This window comes from Crinia signifera, chromosome 4 (genome assembly GCF_055691185.1).
Source record: "Crinia signifera chromosome 4, ASM5569118v1, whole genome shotgun sequence".
NCBI lineage: Eukaryota > Metazoa > Chordata > Amphibia > Anura > Myobatrachidae > Crinia > Crinia signifera.
The window spans coordinates 192,844,036-192,864,080 of record NC_139220.1 but is presented as its reverse complement, the minus strand read 5'-3'; the positions used below and the strand labels follow the sequence as shown (position 1 = coordinate 192,864,080).

The 20,045-nt window shown below is 43.6% G+C and overlaps 1 protein-coding gene across 1 annotated transcript in view; it reads left to right on the top strand.

The window, feature by feature from the left end:
* Positions 1-3,002: 3,002 nt before the first annotated feature.
* The window catches only part of UCN3 (urocortin 3), a 43,043-nt gene continuing 26,000 nt past the window's right edge, over positions 3,003-20,045 (top strand). Inside the window, exon 1 of the mRNA XM_083179723.1 lies at positions 3,003-3,058. The gene's annotated coding sequence lies outside the window, so the exon portion shown is untranslated. The remainder of the gene's footprint in view (positions 3,059-20,045) is intronic.

The following is a 20,045-nucleotide window of genomic DNA, read 5'->3' as shown; positions in this document are numbered from 1 at the left end:
TTGCTGCTGCTTCCCGCCCAGGCACCCGCCGATACCCGCCCTGCTGCCCACCATCTGCTGCTGCCTGCTCTGATGCTCAATGATGCCCAGCACCCGCCACTGCCCTCTACTCACTGCTGTCCACTCCGCCGCAAGGCACCCGCACCTAGGTATGTGCCAGTGGTGCTTCACTGCTGGCACACACCTATGGAATCGGACCCAATAAATCGTGGGTACTAAAAAGCACCCACCATGTGCCACTGATGGGTCCGTTCTGATAGATGCAGGCAGTTCATTCACCAGGGTCTGACCCGATGCGCAAGGGACAGCACAACAGGTCGGATGGGATGTCAAACACATCCGATTTGGGCCAATTTCTTGTAATCGTACTAGTGTATGGACACATTACATTCTGGCTTGGGCTGCAGACAGTAATGTTTCCAAGGCAGTGGTTCCCAAACTGTGCGCCTAGGCTCCCTGGGATGCCTCTGGACACTTGCAGGGGTGCCATGGGTTGGTGGTCCAGGACCAATTTAAATTATGTATGATTAATTATTTCTGGACAAAACCAGTTCTGGTGGCTGCCAATCATAAAATGTGTACAATCAGAATCCTGCCAGAATGCTGGCGGTCAATATGCTGATGCTTCAGTATCTTGAGGGAGGAAATTCTGACAGGGATCAAGTAAGTATACCCCTGCACCCACCAAGCCTAACCCTCTGTTCTAGCAACCTAACTCTATCTAACCACCTTAGCCTGACCCTAACCCCCCTCTAGTTCCTAACCCCTGCATCGTGCTGCCTAAATCTAACACCCCCTATCCCGCAGCCTAACCCTAAGGGCCAGATGTACTAAGCATGAAAAGTGATAAAATGGAGAGTGATAAACCACCAGCCAATCAGATCCTACCTGCCATGTCACAGACTGTGTTTGAAAAATGACAGGTAGGAGCTGATTGGTTTGTGGCTTATCACTGTCCATGTTATCACTTTTCACTGCTTAGTACATCTCGCCCTAAGTCCCTCCAATAATTCCTAAATTTAACCCCCATACCTGGCCACAAGATAGTGCTCCCCGCATACTGAATGATCGGGATGCCGACTGTCGGTTTACTAGCATCGACATCTGGATCCTTTCAGACATCCGGTGCTGGTGTTCTGAAGGCAGTCGGGATGCCGGTGTCAGTGAACGCTGACACCCTGACAGCCTGGATGCTGGCTGCGTCCTGTTTCTAGCCCCAGCTCTGCCACACAGGTGTTTGCCATGCTAACCCTTAGGTTCTGCATTTACCCTGCTTCCTGTATAGTAACTTTTGGCGGTTGCTGCTTTCTACCCGCAGTATCTGTATGTTTGACATATACTGATACAACAACTTTTCAGTAGAGATGTGCGGCGGCCACTTTTTTGGGTTTTGGATCTGAATCTCCCTTCGTGTTTTGGATCTGGATTGGTTTTGGCAAAACCACCCTTGCGGGTTTTGGTTTTGGATCTGGATTTTTATGAAAAAATGCTAAAAATGGCTAAAATAACAGAATTTGGGCCTGTTTTTGCCCCTAAAGTATTATTAACCTCAATAACATTAGTTTCCACTCACTCCACAGCTCACAAAATTGTTTTAATTTACTGTAGTTGGGCCAAAAAGTTATACCGAGGTAGCTGGATGACTAAGCTAAGCGACAGCAGTGGGCATCACATACATGTGGACCTTACACTTCCAACCTGGCACATCTTGGAAGCAGAGTGGCACTGCAGGGGCAGACAGGGTGGCAGTTTAATAAACTACCCCAAAAAAAGAGAAATGCTCCAAAGAGCAAAAAATACAAAGAGGTATCGGCCTTGTCATGACTGGTGGTAGCAGCTTCAGCACTTCTATCAGGTTGCTTATCTCCCACTATTTCCTCCTCCATCATCCTCCAAAAATGTGTTTTTATTTTATTTATAACTTTTATTTATTTCTCTTACTTTACACTGGACACAGCAAGGCACACTGGACACAGCCCCTGGACACTGCTCCTGGACACAGCCCGTCACCCTGGACACAGCCTCTGGACACCGCCCCTGGACACAGCTCCTGTACACTGGACACAGCCGTCACACTGGACACTGCCCATGGACACTGGACACAGCCCGCCACCCTGGACACAGCCCCTGGACAATGGACACTGCCCCTGGACACAGCTCCTGTACACTGGACACAGCCGTCACACTGGATACTGTCCCTGGACACTGGACACAGCCCATCACCCTGGACACAGCCCCTGGACAATGGACACAGCCTATGAACACAGCCCCTGGACACTGGACACAGCCCGTCTCCCTGGACACAGCCCCTGGACAATGGAAACAGCCAATCTGACTGGAATGCGCGAGCGTCCCACACGCATGCGCTTCCCAGTTTCCTGGCAGCAGGGGACACGTACCCTGCCCGTCTCCGCTTCAGGGAGATGGGCAGGGTTAGGGGGGAGCGGGAAGGTGAGATCGTGTGGCGGGGACCAATGGCGAAGCGGTGGTCTTGTGCGCACGCATCCCCTTCTGGCGGCTGTAGATGTGGTGTGATTGTGACAATTGGAATGGTAACAGTAATTGTAAAAATATGATAATTTCTGCAATTTGCTCAGCTATTTTATCGGGACAGAAACTTTAGTTTATTCAAAGTTATTGTTTCAAATTCCACATGTGACCCCTACATCTTACTATAGCTGTCCCAAGTCAGATGTCACAGCCAAAAGTATTCCTTATGTTCTAAATCTTAAAACTCCCTAAATTAATGAATGAATGTCCATGGGGGCAACATCATCTCTTTGTGATTTCATTGTAATAAAATATTGTCCTGGTCTACAAATTATGATCAGTTTCTGTGATCATTGCATTTTCTATCTACTACACAGGAGAGGGGAGCGTTTCCATAGAGAAATATCAGAGCCCCTTCCATAAGAGTGAGGAGGGGGAGAGTGAGAGAGGGGGGGGGGGGGGGGGGGGGGGAGCAGACTTTCAAGTCAGAGGCAAGCTTCCTGATGATTTTCTTTATCCTGAGAGGCAGAGAGAAGGGAGCGTCACTCATCAGCACTGCCACATTCAGGTGAGTACACAATATATTACTGACATTTCATTACAACTCATCTCCAGCCTTGTAAAAATAGTAAACTTGTAACAGGAAATACTGGATCTCTCCACAGTGTTCATCCATCTCTCAGAATCCCAATGTGGGTTTTCGCATCTCTCATTTAAAAGTTACAGACTGTAGCCAATAACTTTTCATTGTGATACTGGATAGGCGAGCATGAGGGGCAATGTGATTAGCATGAGGGCACAGTGGTAAGCATTGGGCCAAGCACAGGAAAGTATATTGTTAGTTCTGGGTTTCCTACACAAGATAAGACTCTTCTTCTGAAGTTAGCAGTCTGCCTAAAGTTAAATATTCTACGTGGCTAAAAACTAACAACAGTACAACATCGAGATTTTGATAAACATTTCTAATGATTAACGTACGTTGAGAAACATATATATATATATATATATATATATATATATATATATATATACACACACAGAACATATATATATATATATATATATATATATATATATATATATAAAATCATTCATCTACATGCATCTACACACACCTGTATGCATTGCAATTAACATAACTTGCTAAGACCCGAGGTGAAAAATGTATGCAAAAACCTAATTATATTTCTTTTTCCAGTAAGCCTACAAAGCTTTGTGGATCAGTAAAACTGTTTGCTCTTTTAGACAGACTCTATAGCAAAGTGGTTCTGTAGCAGTAACACTGTAGTCCACTGGGGCAATACCAGCTACACCAGATGGGGGTAGCCTGTGGGTGTCCACTGTCCTGGCCTGTACTCGAACAACAATGTCCAGCATGCTCATCTGAATAATCGCACAATGTCAGAACGATAAAACTAAGAACCTTTACATCCTTCCAAGCAGTGGCAATTAGAGTGTAGTTAATATTAGTCAATATATGTATTGTACAGCATAATGGAATTTGTTGTTATTACAATCAAATGTAAGCAAAAATGACATGCCAATACTATTGCTTGCCTCTTGCTGGACATACAGTGAGTGGGCGGAACTAATGCAGAACAATGTGACATACATACTATATATATATATATATATATATATATATATATATATATATATATATACAGTATATATATATATATATATGTGTGTGTATATATATATATATACATACACAGTATATATATATATATATATATACACGCACTGGTAGCGGCACTCACGGAAATAAATACAAACGCAAGGGTTAGCTTAACGTTTCAATTCTATTACGAATTTTCATCAGAAGCTTCTGATGAAAATTCGTAATAGAATTGAAACGTTAAGCTAACCCTTGCGTTTGTATTTATTTCCGTGAGTGCCGCTACCAGTGCGTGTATCTTTGATTGGTTTATCCAGGAAGGCACCCGGAGCATTACATAACTACTGGAGTACGAGTGCCGATCTCTTGGAGGATTATATATATATATATATATATATATATATACATATATATATATATGTGTGTGTGTGTGTGTGTGTGTGTATATATATAATATATATATATACACATACATACATACATACATACATACATATGTACACATACACTTACTCAGTGAATGTTATTATGTGGCTGACTGTAATTATTCAGTGCTCCCAAAAGTATTGTTTGTTGGACCTATTTATTGTATATATTTAAAATAACTGGTTATAAAGCATACTTGCCTACCTGACCCTCTCCATGCGGGAGAAAATACTCTGTTTCTGGACTTCCCTGGTAATGTATGATTGCCATCACCTGTGGGGAGCTAGGTAAAGGTGTTTCACCACAGGTGCTGGCAATCATACATTACCAGGGAAGCCCAGGAACAGAGCATTTTCTCCCGCATGGAGAGGGTCAGGTAGGCAAGTATGTTATAAAGATGTCATATTGTCATATAGTACAATTGTGTTAACGCTGTCTATCTACATAGTGAGGCACTCAAATTACATTTTTAACTGAAATATTCTGGAAAGAGTACAGTCTTGAAATAACTATAGTAATAAACTTAGATAAACACTCTGGCAACAGCATCTAACTTACACCATTTACACGAGTTGGCATAACAAAATTAGCCTTTACAGCTGGAACAAACAAATTAAAGCCAATGATTAAGACACACACAATCAAGAAGATACTGATGTTTATATGGAACTATTGTATGAACCCTGTACTGCATCAATGGATTTAGTACAATATGTGAGCTATATCTGTGTGAAAAAGATGTGAATAATGCAATTGTACAGGAAATATAAAATTGGATATTTAGGTGTGTGACATATTTCATATTGTTCCCTAAATTAGCAGTGGACCAGAGAAGGGAACATTACTTTTTACATATAACATGGATATACTATATACTGTATAGCATTAGGTATTAAATAAGTTCAAATAACTGTATGTAATCATTTTTAATAATCATTGAAAACCAGACAGTGTAGCTATAAAAGTATACTCTGGACATGTTATTCTAAGTAACTTTAAACATTCCCTTAAGATTTTACAGACATATAAATTATAATAATAAATAGCTGTTTCGTTTTCATCAATTGCAGTTTAGCTTTCATGTCTGCTGAGAGGTGGCATCATTATCACAGCAATGTACGCTGTGTAGTCACAGAAAGTGCTGAATTCAAGGAAAACTACCATCAAAGTATGATTTATAGATACACGGTGTAAAATGTTATGTAATGAATTTCATTAGAAAAGAATGTAGATAAATTGCTCTTCCTTTTTCTCTGGGGTTGAATGTCATATTTTAAGCCTATAGGTGTCCTTGCTTTAATGATATATATGAAGAAGCTTAGCTTGCATCTGGAATCTCTATAAGTGGTATATAGCCAATAAAATGCAAATGAGCAGTAACCACATAAGCTTTATCTACATGCACTAAATTGCTAATTGCTATGGCTATCACTGTACTATGGAAGGATTCGTCACACTAGTAATTAATCAATCAGCTATTAGAACCTGGATCACTTCTAGGGCCAATATATATTGTATATATATATATATATATATATATATATATATATATATATATTGTGGCAGAGACCGAGAAGTAATATGGAAGATCCAGACCAGGTTTTGCAGAAGTAGCAGAACCCAGGTGTGTAATCAGCAGCACCTGGGATTTCCTGATATAAGGATTTCCAGGGCAGAGTCAGCTTGCTCCTCTTGATGGGGGATTAGCCGCTTAAGCGATAGGCCGGGGTGCGTGTGCTATGGTAGGGACCTTTGGAGCCTTTCAAAAGTCTGCTATGCTGAGGTATGCTACTGCCTTTAATTATGATTGCATTTGGAAATAACCTGTAATGCTTTGACCTGCTGTTGAAAATAAACATCTACAGTAAGTCTTCATCTGAAAAAAAATAAAAAAAACGTGTAGTTTAAACACTGGTAGCTTACCAAAGGTTATCTGCTGTATATGGTGTCCATGCTCACATTCTCCACCAATTGTGACAAGGATCACAAACATGGGGACTCAGATGAAAACTTAGATGTTTATTTTCAATAGCAGGTTATTTCCATATGCCATCATTGTGGAAACGGCTCTTGCCCGTTTTTTTGGACCCGGGCAGAGGAGACTGCAATTGCGCAGGTGCCTCCCTCTGCCCGTGATTGACAGCCTGCCTACCTTGTCAATGTCCGCCCACCCATTGCTTACCAGCCTGGCCGCCACTGACCCCCCACCCCCAGTCGGTTCCCGCCCCCTCCGCTATTTGGCCTGATCACTCCCTTGCTGACCTTCCCGGCCGATGCTCACCCATCTCTGTCCTCCCGCCGGTCCACCCATGCTGCCCTGCTTTCCCGGGTTTCACTTTGCAGTAGAAAAGGGATCAACCGTTGGAAAAATTCATTAAAATATATTGATGGGAAAAAAAAAAGAAAAGGGATCAACCCAGAAAAAAACAGGGAAATCAGGGCAGTGGAATCAGGGACCATGGAGGGGTTCCACCAAATTCACGGGTGTGTGACCCAAATTTTTGGTTGAAAAATAGTATTAGTCAGTGTATGTGTGTGTGTTTATGTGTGTGTGTATTGGTTGGGGGTCAGCTGCATTAGCTAGTTAGTGAAAACCGGTATTAGGAAAAAATGTATTCTGTTGTACAGATGTTGTGGCTCATTCTGAGTTTAGGGCAAAGGGGGGTATTCAAACCCGGGTCACGACTGTCGATCTAGCCCGACATCCGTGATCCTGGCCTGTTTTCGTTTTGTTCGACCGCAGATCACCAGGTGCGATTCAATGTCCCACTTTGCGATTGGCGAAAAGGGGGCGTGTCTGCGTAAAAACGGTCGTGGATTGTCGATATTCGGCCTCGATCGCGACAATTCACGGCCGAAATCGGCAAAACTGTCCTGACTGCTTTTAAAGTCGGGCCCATTCTGTCGATCTGCCTTTTCAATGCTGTCGGGAAAGACCGCATTGAATAGGCATTCATCCCTATTTCCAACCGTCGTAAATAGTGGCCCAGATTGAATACCCCCCATAGACAGTGCTAGTAGGTTTGCACTATGGTAAAACCATGTGCCCTGCAGGTGGAGTAGACTAAAAAAATGCTGAAAGATTTAAATGTGAGGAGGGCGTGGACTTCATTCTGAGTTGGGAATTAAGTACATAAAAGCAAGTACTGCAACTGTGCAGCTTGGTAAAACCACGCTGCACTGCAAGGTGGGCAGATTAACAATGTGCTCAGAGATTTTGATTTAGGTGGACCCAGGTCTCTGAGAGGGGGAAAGAACGGCCAATTATTTCCTAGGCCTAGCTGGTATGGAAGGGCTCAGTTCATTTGCCACCCCCCCCCCGCCTCCCATCCACCCAAACTACAATTTTTTCAATATTACATTTTTATTGGCATTATAAGACATAAATTGGGGAGTGGGGTACAGAAAAAAAATAAAGAGGGACAGAGGTAGCACACATTACAATAAACACATAAGTCTATAAACTGAAGTATACAGCGAAAAGATATACAAAGCTTCAGTGGTGAAACATATATACAAATATGTAAAAAAAACAGCTTATATTCCCAACCTGGAGGAGGAGACCTTTAGAGACAACATATTATATAATAACATAAAGTAAAATAAGATAAGATGGGACTAGACTGGTGCCACTGTCACACAGTATCAGGTATGAGAGAAGGACAAAATAAGTGAAACTTATGGCTTCTAATTCTGTCCAAGGAAACTAACAAATCAATGGGTTGGAGGAACATTCATTTCCTAATGCGATTGGACATTTTAGAATTGGGCTCTAATTATCACATAGGAAAATCGACAATTTTGTGTGATCAGTCGTTTTGTAGCGATTAGAATATGGCCGTGATAATATATCTGTTGTTGTTGTTTGACATGTGTCCATGAGACAAATTAAATATTGCTAGTCTTGTGGTTGGGGTGATCTGCAGACCACAGATTTGAAATAGTTGCGAATGTCCACAAAATGTGAAAGAGTTCATGTTGCCACAATTGCACCCACAAAGATTTGAATAGGATGGCTACATTTGAAACCTGGAGTTAGATATAAATGATGTAGTGATTTAAAATAATACATGAGTGGGACACACATTTAGACGGTTTGAAACAGGTCTTAAAAAATAATACGCCAATCATCCTCTGCAACAGATTCAGATAAATGGATTTGAAATAGTCCTTGTGGGAAAGGTAGATTTGGAATTGAATCTCAGAGTAAGATAGCAAAAGTACCTCAGGAAGTGGCCTCAGCTAATGAAGCAATACCCTGGGATATCTATAGATCAAGAAAAAGTTTGGAATCAGGGGTGTTACTCCTAAATGGGAAAGGTGAATGCAGGGGAGGGAAATAGTTATAGCCAACTCAATAACCTCCAGCCCTTCAACTGATGAAGGGAGATGATCCATCACAGGAAAGAAGGAATACCATACTACCTTCTATGAACACCCATACCTTAGGCTCATCTGTTGCAAACCAAGCTCCGTCTTGAGCAATAATGCTCACAATTTGGTAATTCTCACGGTCTGGACCATCCCTCCTGTTTTTGGAGGTAAAAAAAAAAAATCCTAGCTAGTGTTGGCTGCTTCCCTTTCCATATGTACTTAATAAAGGATCTATGAAACTTATTTAATAATGAGTTGGGTACTATTAGGGGCATGGTTCTAAATAAATGCAATAGCTTAGATAATATCCACATTTTTTAAGGCTGCAAACTGGCCAAGCCATGATATATTTAGTGACATAAAAATACTTTAGTAAGAAGTGTGGTATAGTTAGCCAATATTAAATTCTCCAATTTTATGTGAATACCCAGATATTTAAGGCTTTTATCCTGAAAGGGGGGGGGGGGGGATAAAAAAGACAAAATGGTTTAGACATAGATATTTGAGTATATACAAAGGTCAATGAAAAGAAAAAAAAATAGCTCTAAAAAAGGGGCTACAGTTGGTGACATGTTGGGGTCATGGGAGGCTAGTTGGTGCCTTCATAACTCCTGCGAGAGCTCAAATTAGAGATACTGTAGAATAAATTTTATGCCACCCAAATACCTATGATAAAGATAAAGATAATTTGACTGAATTTTCAAGAAAATATTTGTGGCAATGATACAGGAATAGGAATATGTAGAATTCAGAGCCTATAAGAAAGAAAATTCAAGTAGACTTACTTGTTGTCAACCATCTGAGTAGAATGTGCAAAGTTTTTTGGACTTTTGAGGATATGTTCTCCAGATTCCAAGACACTAAAAGCTGTGTGCCTTCTGCCAGCATGGTTGCAGTCAAAGTACAGCCATTTTTTCGGATTAGCAATTTTGTGGGAAATACCCACCTGTAGGGTATGTAACTTTTATAAAAGGCCTTTGTAACTGGATATAAGGATTTGTAGAAGACCCGAGTAGTTGTTGTGGGCGCCAAATATCTGGAGGTCTCCTAGTGGCTCTTAGAATGGATTATTTTTTGTGAAAGTAATGGAGACACTTTAAGTATCATTAGAAACATCCTGTGGGGCATTCCAAACTTTTGGCAGTCAATGGATGCGGTCTAGAAGTCCGTAATCTGGGTCATCGACATCAGTTTCATAAATAAATCTGTAACATACTTCTTGAGCTCCAAATTAGAGATTGATTGCGGGATGCCCCCAATTTTAATGTTGTTGTACCTTGATCTGTCTTTCAAATTGTGGACTTCATTTTCTAAGGCCTTCACCTCCGCCTGAAGTTCATCATGAAGTGTGATAAGATCGTTATGCGTTTTGACCATTTCCTCTATATTATATTTGATGTGGACAGAATGGTGACCAACCGCCTCGATAACCTGGTGGCAGGTCTGGAGGGCAGATTTAAATTCTGTTGACATATCGACTTTAAATTAGGCCAAAAATTATTTCATGGACCCCAGCATCAGCAGAGCATCATCCCCTACAGCTGGTGACTGCAAACTGGATGTAGAAGCAGGATCAAGTGGCGCACTAATTGCAGAAAGTGTGGAAGGGCTGTTATCCTTTTTGGGTGCGTGTGTAGTACCCAGAGACAGGTATGATGTTTTAATGAAATTAACAGGGGGAACCCCTGTAGCTTCTTTCAGAAATTTAGGAGGCATAGTGAAACAATTGGGAAAGAGGAGAATTTCTAATGGCAGATGTTAACACGTTAGCCGGTTCTGACAGTTCTGCAAGCAGAATAAAGCCAGGTCAGTTAATTTTTATATGACAATGTTCAAATATAAAATAACTTGATAAAGCTGCCAGGAGCAGCGAAACGCATCAGAATTGGTGTTACCCATTTGCCACTATTTCCATCTTGGATTGTAGTCTGAACCAGCCCAGCAGAGGATTCAATTTGTCCTTCTAACATCATTGGGACACGAAAAATTATTTTGATCTCCGCTTTCTACAATAAACGTCATCATCTGGATATCCAAGGTTACCTATCCAATTGTCCTCAGACCAACTCCAGTGGATTCCAGTAATTTGTGCCAATCTGGGCCGACCACTTGGATATAAGGACATTCCATACGACCAACCCATATATCCAATTTGGAGTGGTAATTATGTTTCCATTCTGACATTCTGGGCATACTAGGAACAGACTCTCCTATTTGGTGCTATAGTGTAGCATCATTTTTGTAACTAAAAAAATAATATGCAGCTAGTGAGGGAGAAGAGGCAGGGCGGGTGGCCCCTCTTAGGAATAAATAAAGCAATGGCCATGCCAAAACTGACCACAACAATAGCTACTCTTAAAGTTATAGCCAAAAATCTGGTGGCAAACCTCTTATAGAGGACAGAAAGGTTTTCAAGCAGGAGCAGTAAGGTGGGATTGTAGGGGTTAAAGCCCCATACACTTAAACAATGTAGGTAGCTGATTGGAAATGGGACCTCACTCCAATGTGGCTCATCTTAAAAGAACTTGTGCTGAACAAATGAATCACTTGGCGGTGGCGGGGGGGCACCAGTGTCCACAGGAGGACACAGGATGTGTCCTCCTGTGTTCCCTTACTGATAGAATGTTTTACATTAATATCCATTCGCAGCATATGGGGAATCACCCCCATCATTTGATGGTCGCCGACCATCAAATGATGTGGAGGGTACATGCAAAACTATGACACTCTAAGGCAGGCATGTCCAAACTATGGCCCTCCAGCTGTTGTGAAACACAATTACGATCATTAGGTATTAGGGTATGCTAAAACTTTGGCAAGGCATGCTGGGATGTCTGGTTTCACAGCTGTAGGGCCACAGTTTGGACATGCCTACTCTAAGGTGTCTTAGTTTTGCATGTATTCCTAAGGAGAAAATGGCAGGCGGCTGACGTCCTTTTGTTGTCAGCTGCCCACCCCCGGCACCCACATCACAGGGTGATTCCCATGGGAATGCCCAGCGTTTTCATGGCAAGCACCTGAAACGCTGGGCGTTCCCATGAGCGAGACTACCCGCCACACACCCTGCGCATGCACATTCACAGAAATACGCATGCGCATATAATAAACATTGCGCTCAAAGAAGTGAGTGAGAACAAGAGAAAGAGGGTGCCAGGAAGATAGAGAGGGGGGAGGTAGAGAGAGAGAAAGAGAAGAACAGTGTCAGAACGAAAGAAAGAGGGAGAGAAACTGTCAGGGAGAAAAAAAGACAAAGTTAGTGAGAGAGGAGAGAGACAGTGCCTGGGGGAGAGAAGTGTAAGAAAAAGAGAGGGAGGGGGAGCAAGCAGAAGAGATACTACCTGACTACAGCACAGGATGGGAAGTGGGAAATCATAGGCGGACAGACAACGGGTATATGAGGGCATATATTGGCAGACAGGGGATTAAGGAAGGGACTGAGCACAATACTCTGACCAACGGATGGACAGGACATGGTGGAAGTAGGTGGAGGACCCCAGACAAGAGGGGACAGGCACTGTGAGTCATATTTTTGGTGGAGGGTAGCTGGGGACACAGGAGTAGGAGGTTGGGAGTCAGGGACAAGAGGAGACAGGGACTGGGAGTCAGGAATTAGAGTTGGAGGTTAGCTGGGGACAAGAGGAGAAGGTTGGGTTTTAGATGTGGAGGTAGCCGCTGCCACTGACAGGACAGGTGGGATCCAGGGATGCCAGGTTTTAAAGGACTATTTGTGGGGAATCAGTGATATCCTTACTGGTTTGCCACTCTATAACTTACTGACACTGCATCAGCATGATAATGCCCACAGAAAGCCTGTTGGGAGGAGAGAGGCATAGAGAGGAGGCATGGCCACAAATCTCTTGTAATGCTGCAGCTCTGCAGATGCCAGCGATTGGCTGAAGATTCTGAAAATGGGACCCTGCTCCCGGCCCAGCACACCACTGGCGCTCCGCCTCCCACCTCACCTCTATCCCGCATAGTGATTAAACTGCTGGCATGAACTTGGACGGCACTAATAACATACAAAAGGGTGCAGGGGATTGCCTGCCAGACCTTGGTGCCCCCCAAGCATCCGGGCTCCATACTGTCTGCATCCCCTGCACCCTCTACAGTTATGCCAGTGCACCAATGTCATTCTGTTGATGCCGGCATCAGCAAGTATGTATGCACTTTGACAGATGCCAGCACCCTGCTAAATCCCATTGCCTGCAATTTGCTGGGTACACACACGTCTAAGTGCGCTCTTAAAAGGTGTTAAATATCTGATATTGCATTTTTTTTAACACTATGGAAAAAAATATCGATAGCAGGGGTATATTTACTACTCAAGGTCAATTTTTCTACAATTTTGAATTGTTTTTGTTTATTGGAGAGTTACTAAAGGTAAACGGGCATAATCAACAACAAAAACAGCAGACAACTCTCAGGGCCTTATTCTGATCGGTGCGGATTTTACCGCATGCGGACGTCCCTCCGATGTTGATCGTCTGCGCATGTGCAGAGGTCACTCTGCGCATGTGCAGGCGATTTCGCCGTACGTATTCTTTATACGCCGCACAGGGGGGCGTAGAGGGGCGTGAGGGGCTACTTAGCCTCATTACCCTATGCATACGCCCCGCGTTTCATGGGCGTTCCCATGCAAACGCGGGGCGTATGCATGGTAATGAAGCCGTGACGCATGTGTAGGGGGCGGGCATCTGACATCGCCGGATGTCAGCTGCCCGCCCCCATACATGATTTCACACGGACAAGTGTCCGTGTGGTCTTGGGTGGCGGGACCTGGTGGAGCGTGCGGCCCTGCATTCGATGTTCGGCGACCATCGAATGCAGGGGCTGCTCCCAACATGGAGGAGGCGTATCCCCATCCACTTTCATGCGGACCGCCACATATCCGCATACGGACGGAGGTGGCGATCCGTATGGAAGGCGGGGATTCGCCTGCACAGACATGACCGCATATTTCTGATCGGGCCGCACCGATCAGAATAAGGCCCTCAGTGTTTCCTAGTGTGCACTGTATAATCTGTATAAACAGATTTACTAACAACTGATTGCAAAAATCAATCAAGGATCAACTAAAATTGCCATTTCATATAGAGCCATCAAAAATTGTCTGAAACCTCAATATGATGTGGGGTAATGCATGTGACATGTTTTGGCTGATATGGAAGCTTTCATATAATTTGGTACATTTTTGACCAATTTTGTGCCTGTGTTTATTTCTATTCTATAGATACAATGGACGACCAAATTAACAATGGGACAAAAAATTTAGACTGGTAGTAAATTATCTATTTGGAATATAAACACTGGTCAATTTTGTGCCGATTGGCCTCTAACCGATCTTTAGTACATTTACCCCTAAGTGTTTTCCAGTAAAATGAAATACTCTACATTTGAGGTGCATATATACGCTTGTCAGATGAATTCTGTTTGTCAAAATAAGCCACTTTTTAACAAATGTTAAAAACACTTGTAACAGCCACCTGTAAACCTATAAACTACCACATACCTGGCCCACATCACTAAACTCATAATTGTGCATTATAAACACCTATCTGCATTATTATAATATATGTTATAATCATTAGGATTGGTGTCCCAGTGGATCTGGACCAAGTCTCAACATTTTTACTTTAAAATAGGAATTTTCCAAAATGTTTGACCTGTTCAGTCACTGGAACACTGGCAACTTTATTCATAATGGGCCTAATCCTTGTTTGTAGGTTTCGTACATATTCGCTTGGCTGCAAATAGATTTGTAGCTGTGCATATCCAATTTCACTCTAGTGGGATGGAGGCTTAATTGAACACTGGCTGCTGCAAATTTGCGGCGGTACTTGTGTATTATCACGGCACCCACGATATTCAGTAGTATGGCATTGTATTCCATTTAAAATTGTATACCATTGTATATGGCATACAATGGCATACAATGCAATGAGATGCGATTTTAAATTGTATATACAATCTTTAATTGTATAAACACCTTAATAGGTGCTTACAATGTTAAATGCACCCCACGCCACTGCCACTATCAACGTCAACCCGAAGCGTGGCGAGCGCAGCAAGCCCGCGAGGGGCGGCGGTATGCTTCCTCCGACCTTTTGATACCCCCACTATCCACGTCGGCGTGGAGTTGATTCTATACAGTGTGGCACGCGCATCGAGCCCGAAGCGTGGCGAGCGCAGCGAGCCCCAAGAGGGGCCGCACATTACTTCACATGTATTCCGCGTCCCCTCGCGGGGCTCGCTGAGCTCGCCACGCTTCGGACTCGGTGGTTCGCTGCGCTCGTCACACTATATAAAGTCAACTCCACGCCGACATGGTTAGTGGGGGTATGAAAAGGTCGGAGGATGCGTATCGCCGCCCCTCGCGGGCTCGCTGTGCTCGCCACGCTTCGGGTTGGCGTTGATAGCACGCATGGCGTGGGGTGCTTTTACCATTGTAAGCACCTATTTTGGTGCTTATACAATTATTTATCTTATAGGGGGGCACATTTAACATTGAAAACACCCATTAGGGTGCTTATACAATTTAAAATCTTATACCATTGTATATGCCATACAATGGCATACAATTCGATGGTATACAATTTGAAATTGTATAACATCTGCTAACATTGTATCGCATCGCATCGCATACCATTGTATGCCTTATGGTATGCGATGCGATGGGCGCCGTGTGGCCGACACTGGAGCCGCCGACACCGGAGCCGCCGACACCGGAGCCAGCGACCTACCGACGGGATCAAGATAGGTAAGTATCAGTGTGTTTGTGATGTGTGTATTAAACTTTTATTTCAAATGTGTGTCAGTGTGTTTTGTTCACTATTTTTTTAACTGTGGAACTACAAGTGCCAGCGGGCCCTTTAATGCCCAGCAGGCTGGGACTTGTGGTTCTCCAAGTCCCAGCTTGCTGGGGAGGCTTGCTGGCACTTGTAGTGCCACAGTAAAAAACCAATAGTTTTATCCTTTTTTTTACACCATAATCAGCCCGATGACCACCGCCCAGGGGCATCGGGGACAGTACCAGGCTTCAGCCTGGTCAGGTAAGTCCTGGAGGGGGGGGACCCCTTCATTGGGGGGGTCCCCACTCCCCCAGGGCCCCTGGCCAGGCTGACTGGTCGGTAGGGATGAATGCTTTGGCCGGGGGGACTTGCATAAAAAGTCTCCCCCCGGCTGTGGCATTACCCTGCTGGCTGGTTGTGCCTGGGGCTGGTTCTTAAAATACGGGGGACCCCTAGTCATTTTGTCCCCCGTATTTTGGGAACCAGCCCCGGACCTGGAGCCTGGGGCTGGTTGTTAAAAATCGGGGAACCCCTATTTGTCGGGTTCCCTGATTTTTAATTACCGGCCCCGGCTCCTTCAGCCTGGTGCTGGTTTCGGCTATGAGGGGGACCCCACGCCGTTTTTTTTTTTTATTTATTTAATTTTTCTATTTTTTTACACTGAAGCCTGCATGGATCTGACTGATCCGTGCAGGCTTAAAGCAAATAGAACAGGAAAATGGTGTTCTATTTTCCTGTCGTATTTGCATGCCTGTTTTACACCACTAAGCAGCCGTATTATCCATACGGCTGCTTAGTACATCAGGAACCACCATTCTTTTGAATGGTGATTTCTGTCGTATCCTATCGATGGTGTAGGACATTCGTATTTGTAAATACAAATACGAATGTTCCATCTTTAGGACTACGAATTGTTGTATTTTTGGGATTGTAAATCCCGAAAATACAAATACGTAAAAAAAAGGTGTATTTCTCCCTACGAATACACCTTTTTTCTACGAATCCATTTTGGTAAATGTCCCCCTATATTTCCAATCTGGCTGGTTGGAATGAAAATTTGGACATTTTTGGGAGCAAATTACAATCGACCATTTACTCCCAAACACTGGAAAATGGACAAAAGCAGTCACCTGCATAAAGGCCCATACACACTAGAAGATAGTAAATAAGTGTCTGATAACAGAAATAAACCATCTCTAGCTGCAATGATTGGATGACCCGGTGGGGATTCCAAAGATTTATTGATTTTCGGCAGAGATTATTATATTCTCTGCTGAAAATCCATAAATCTAGAGATCCTTAAATCTAGAGATGGTTTATTTCAGCCGGGCCGCATGGATGGAGGCACTTATATGCTAGGTGGTACCATTAGAGCGCACTCCTGACAACCCCCCATTCTATGTTTATTCTGTGTTTCTCACTAACAGGAGAAACGTTCTGGAGTTGCGGCTCGCCGTTAGACTAGCGCAATACCTGAACCATTCCTTGTGCGATATATATATATATATCTCAAAAGGAGCAGGTAACCTGACTTTGCTTCTACTGATTTTCTAGCTTAGGTGCAGCCAGATGCCTCCCATTCCAGCTGCTTTAAAATGCCTGTGACTCCCCTGTTTATTTACAGTTCCACCCTCTTTAGTAACGACAACCCTAGTAATAATCGTTGTAAATTGCTGCGAGTGGTCGGAGCCTAAACCAGAAAGTGGGCAGAGCTATGACCCTTACTCGAAATCAGCAAAAAACACAATTTGGCCCATCTGGGTACTCAGAAACACCCCCACCCCACCAACCCCCCTCCCGTGCGTGTGCTACTGCACTGCCATGTAGAATATTGTAAACTTAGGTTGGGGTGGAGGAGGGGACCAATATGACAATTACTGTATTACGGCAAGGGTTCTTCCAGGTTCACCTGATTTATGACAGATGACATGCTTTATAATACTGGGTTTTTCTTTTCTACTCAGAAATCTATTACTTACTGGTAACCATGCTACATGGATAGTGATAACTTTAATACATGAGGTGATATTATTGCGTTATTGATTAATCTACATAAGTATAATTAAATGATGTGTGTGTGTGTATATGCTCCATGATAACTCTTGAACGCTTTAACTAATCATCTTCAAACTTTGCACACTACCTTATCATCTTAAGGGACCATCAGGACAATCAGACAACCCCTTAAGGGTGCTGTCATAAGGGTCCATGCTATTTCTGTTTCATACATTGTGATATGTCATTGGAAAGCTCATGACTTCCGGAATACAACTGGGCCCTGGTATAAAAAGGGGCATGGCCAACGGGAGTACGTGGCCAAGCCCTTATTTAAAAAAAAACATTTGCAGGGGTGCGGCCTGTGTGCAGCTGCCTCTCTCCCCCGTTGAGCACACAGCACTGACCAGTGTGTGCTGAGCGGGGGAGAGAGGCTGTGCTGCTGCTGCAGCCTCTGCTCTCTATTCCCACTGCCCAGTCTCTGCAACGGGGACGGGGGGCGCAGGACCTGGGCTCCTCCAAAAAGCATCCACTCACCCCCTCTCAACAGCACTGAATACAGCATAATAAAAATACTCAATTAAAGGGTGGGCTTTTCTGGGGCAGGAAAAACCTACTAGGGCATTTTTGTCCTGCCTCAGAAATACTCAAAACAGAAGGGGCAGCTGCTGCCTTTTGGCTGCTGGTGGATTTGACTGTTTGCAGCCACTTGGATAAGTTTGGGGATGTTTGGAGGGGGGGTGCTTGGAAGCACTCGGGTGTTCAGGCGCTCAGCCATTCCTCTGTTTGGGCATTCTTGTCGCTGAACACAGCTGAACCTCCCCAAGCAGCAAAGATCCTCCCTGAGCAGTGACAGGGAGGATCAGCCACGGGACGGGGAGGATCCGCAATGGGGGGGGGATCAGCAATGGGGAATGGTCACGAACCCTTTCTGAGGAGAACCCACTCCTGCAGCGCAAATCAGCCTGAGAAATTTTCTTGCATAACACCAAAGGCGTTAAAGGTGTAATGTTATTTTTATGTTAGTTGAGCTTACCAAGATTCTGTTTCTGGTATGGGACTCTCTGGTGGCTTCCTGTGGTAAGTCTGTGCTATTGCAGCTCTATTCTATGTGACTGTTTTGCATACAAGGCTGTTGCCTGATTGAGCTCATTATCTGGTCTGGCAGCTCACCTAGAGGCAATCTATGCTACAGGAGGCTGGAGCTTGTCCAGCAGTACTGATTGGTGCTTGCTCCTGTTATAGTTCCTGCAAACCCAGACCCTGAGGCCAGTTATAGCTTCAGCGACTAGCTGCCAGCTTCTTGTTCACATCTTCTAGTTACCAGCTACTTGCTTTCTGCTTCCAGTAGTCCAGTCAATCCGGGCCATCTGGTGTTCTATGTTCCAGGCCTGTTCCTCTATGCATGCAGGCTGCATGCAGCCAGCTATCAGCTTACATTTGTTGCAGACACCTGCCTCTCTTTAGGTTTTTCTTGCTCCTAGCTTGTCTGGTTTAATCAGCTCCTTGGATCGCTTTCTGTCAGTCCTGTTAGGTTCCAGTAATCCATAAGTGCTCCATGTTGGTGCCCAGGTTTTATTTCTTTACCATTTGTTCAGTTGCAACATTGTGGACAGTGTTTTCAATATTATTGAGTCCATGCTTGCTTATTTCCCTCTGGGATCTCCATAGTTCGCCACAGGTCTGCGCCATTTGCTTACGTTAATCCCAGCAGGGTTATTTCCCTGTCCCCCGGTACTATTCTGTACCTGTGTGTGGTTTTCTGTGCCTTTGTGTGTTGTTACATTGTTGGGGTAGGTTTTGTGACAATATGCCACACAGAAGCGCTGATGATATCAGTATATATATCTCCTTTTCAGAGAGGAAGGATTTTAATCTGGGTCTAGATTGCTGCCCCCTATATTCAGAGGTTTTTGTGATCCTCTGGAGGAAAAGCTTTGGGGATAGAAGGTTGGTGAAATCACCAACTTCTGTTTATAGGAGGCGCAGCTACACCCAGGACAATAAACACAACAGGTATATATTCAAAATTATAAATTTATTCTCCATACAATATAAAACAGTTATTCGAAGTGCACTTCTTAATAAAAAATGGACAAACAAGACAGACTACATATAACATATAACTAAATTCATATGAGGCTATATTACTGTTAGCTATTGAGGCTTTGGTAATTTAGGCTTTTTAGGCTAAATTTATAATTTTGAATATATACCTGTTGTGTTTATTGTCCTGGGTGTAGCTGCGCCTCCTATAAACAGAAGTTGGTGATTTCACCAACCTTCTATCCCCAAAGCTTGTTACATTGTTGTCTTTGTGGTGTTATTATTCTTAGGATTGCAACGAGGTT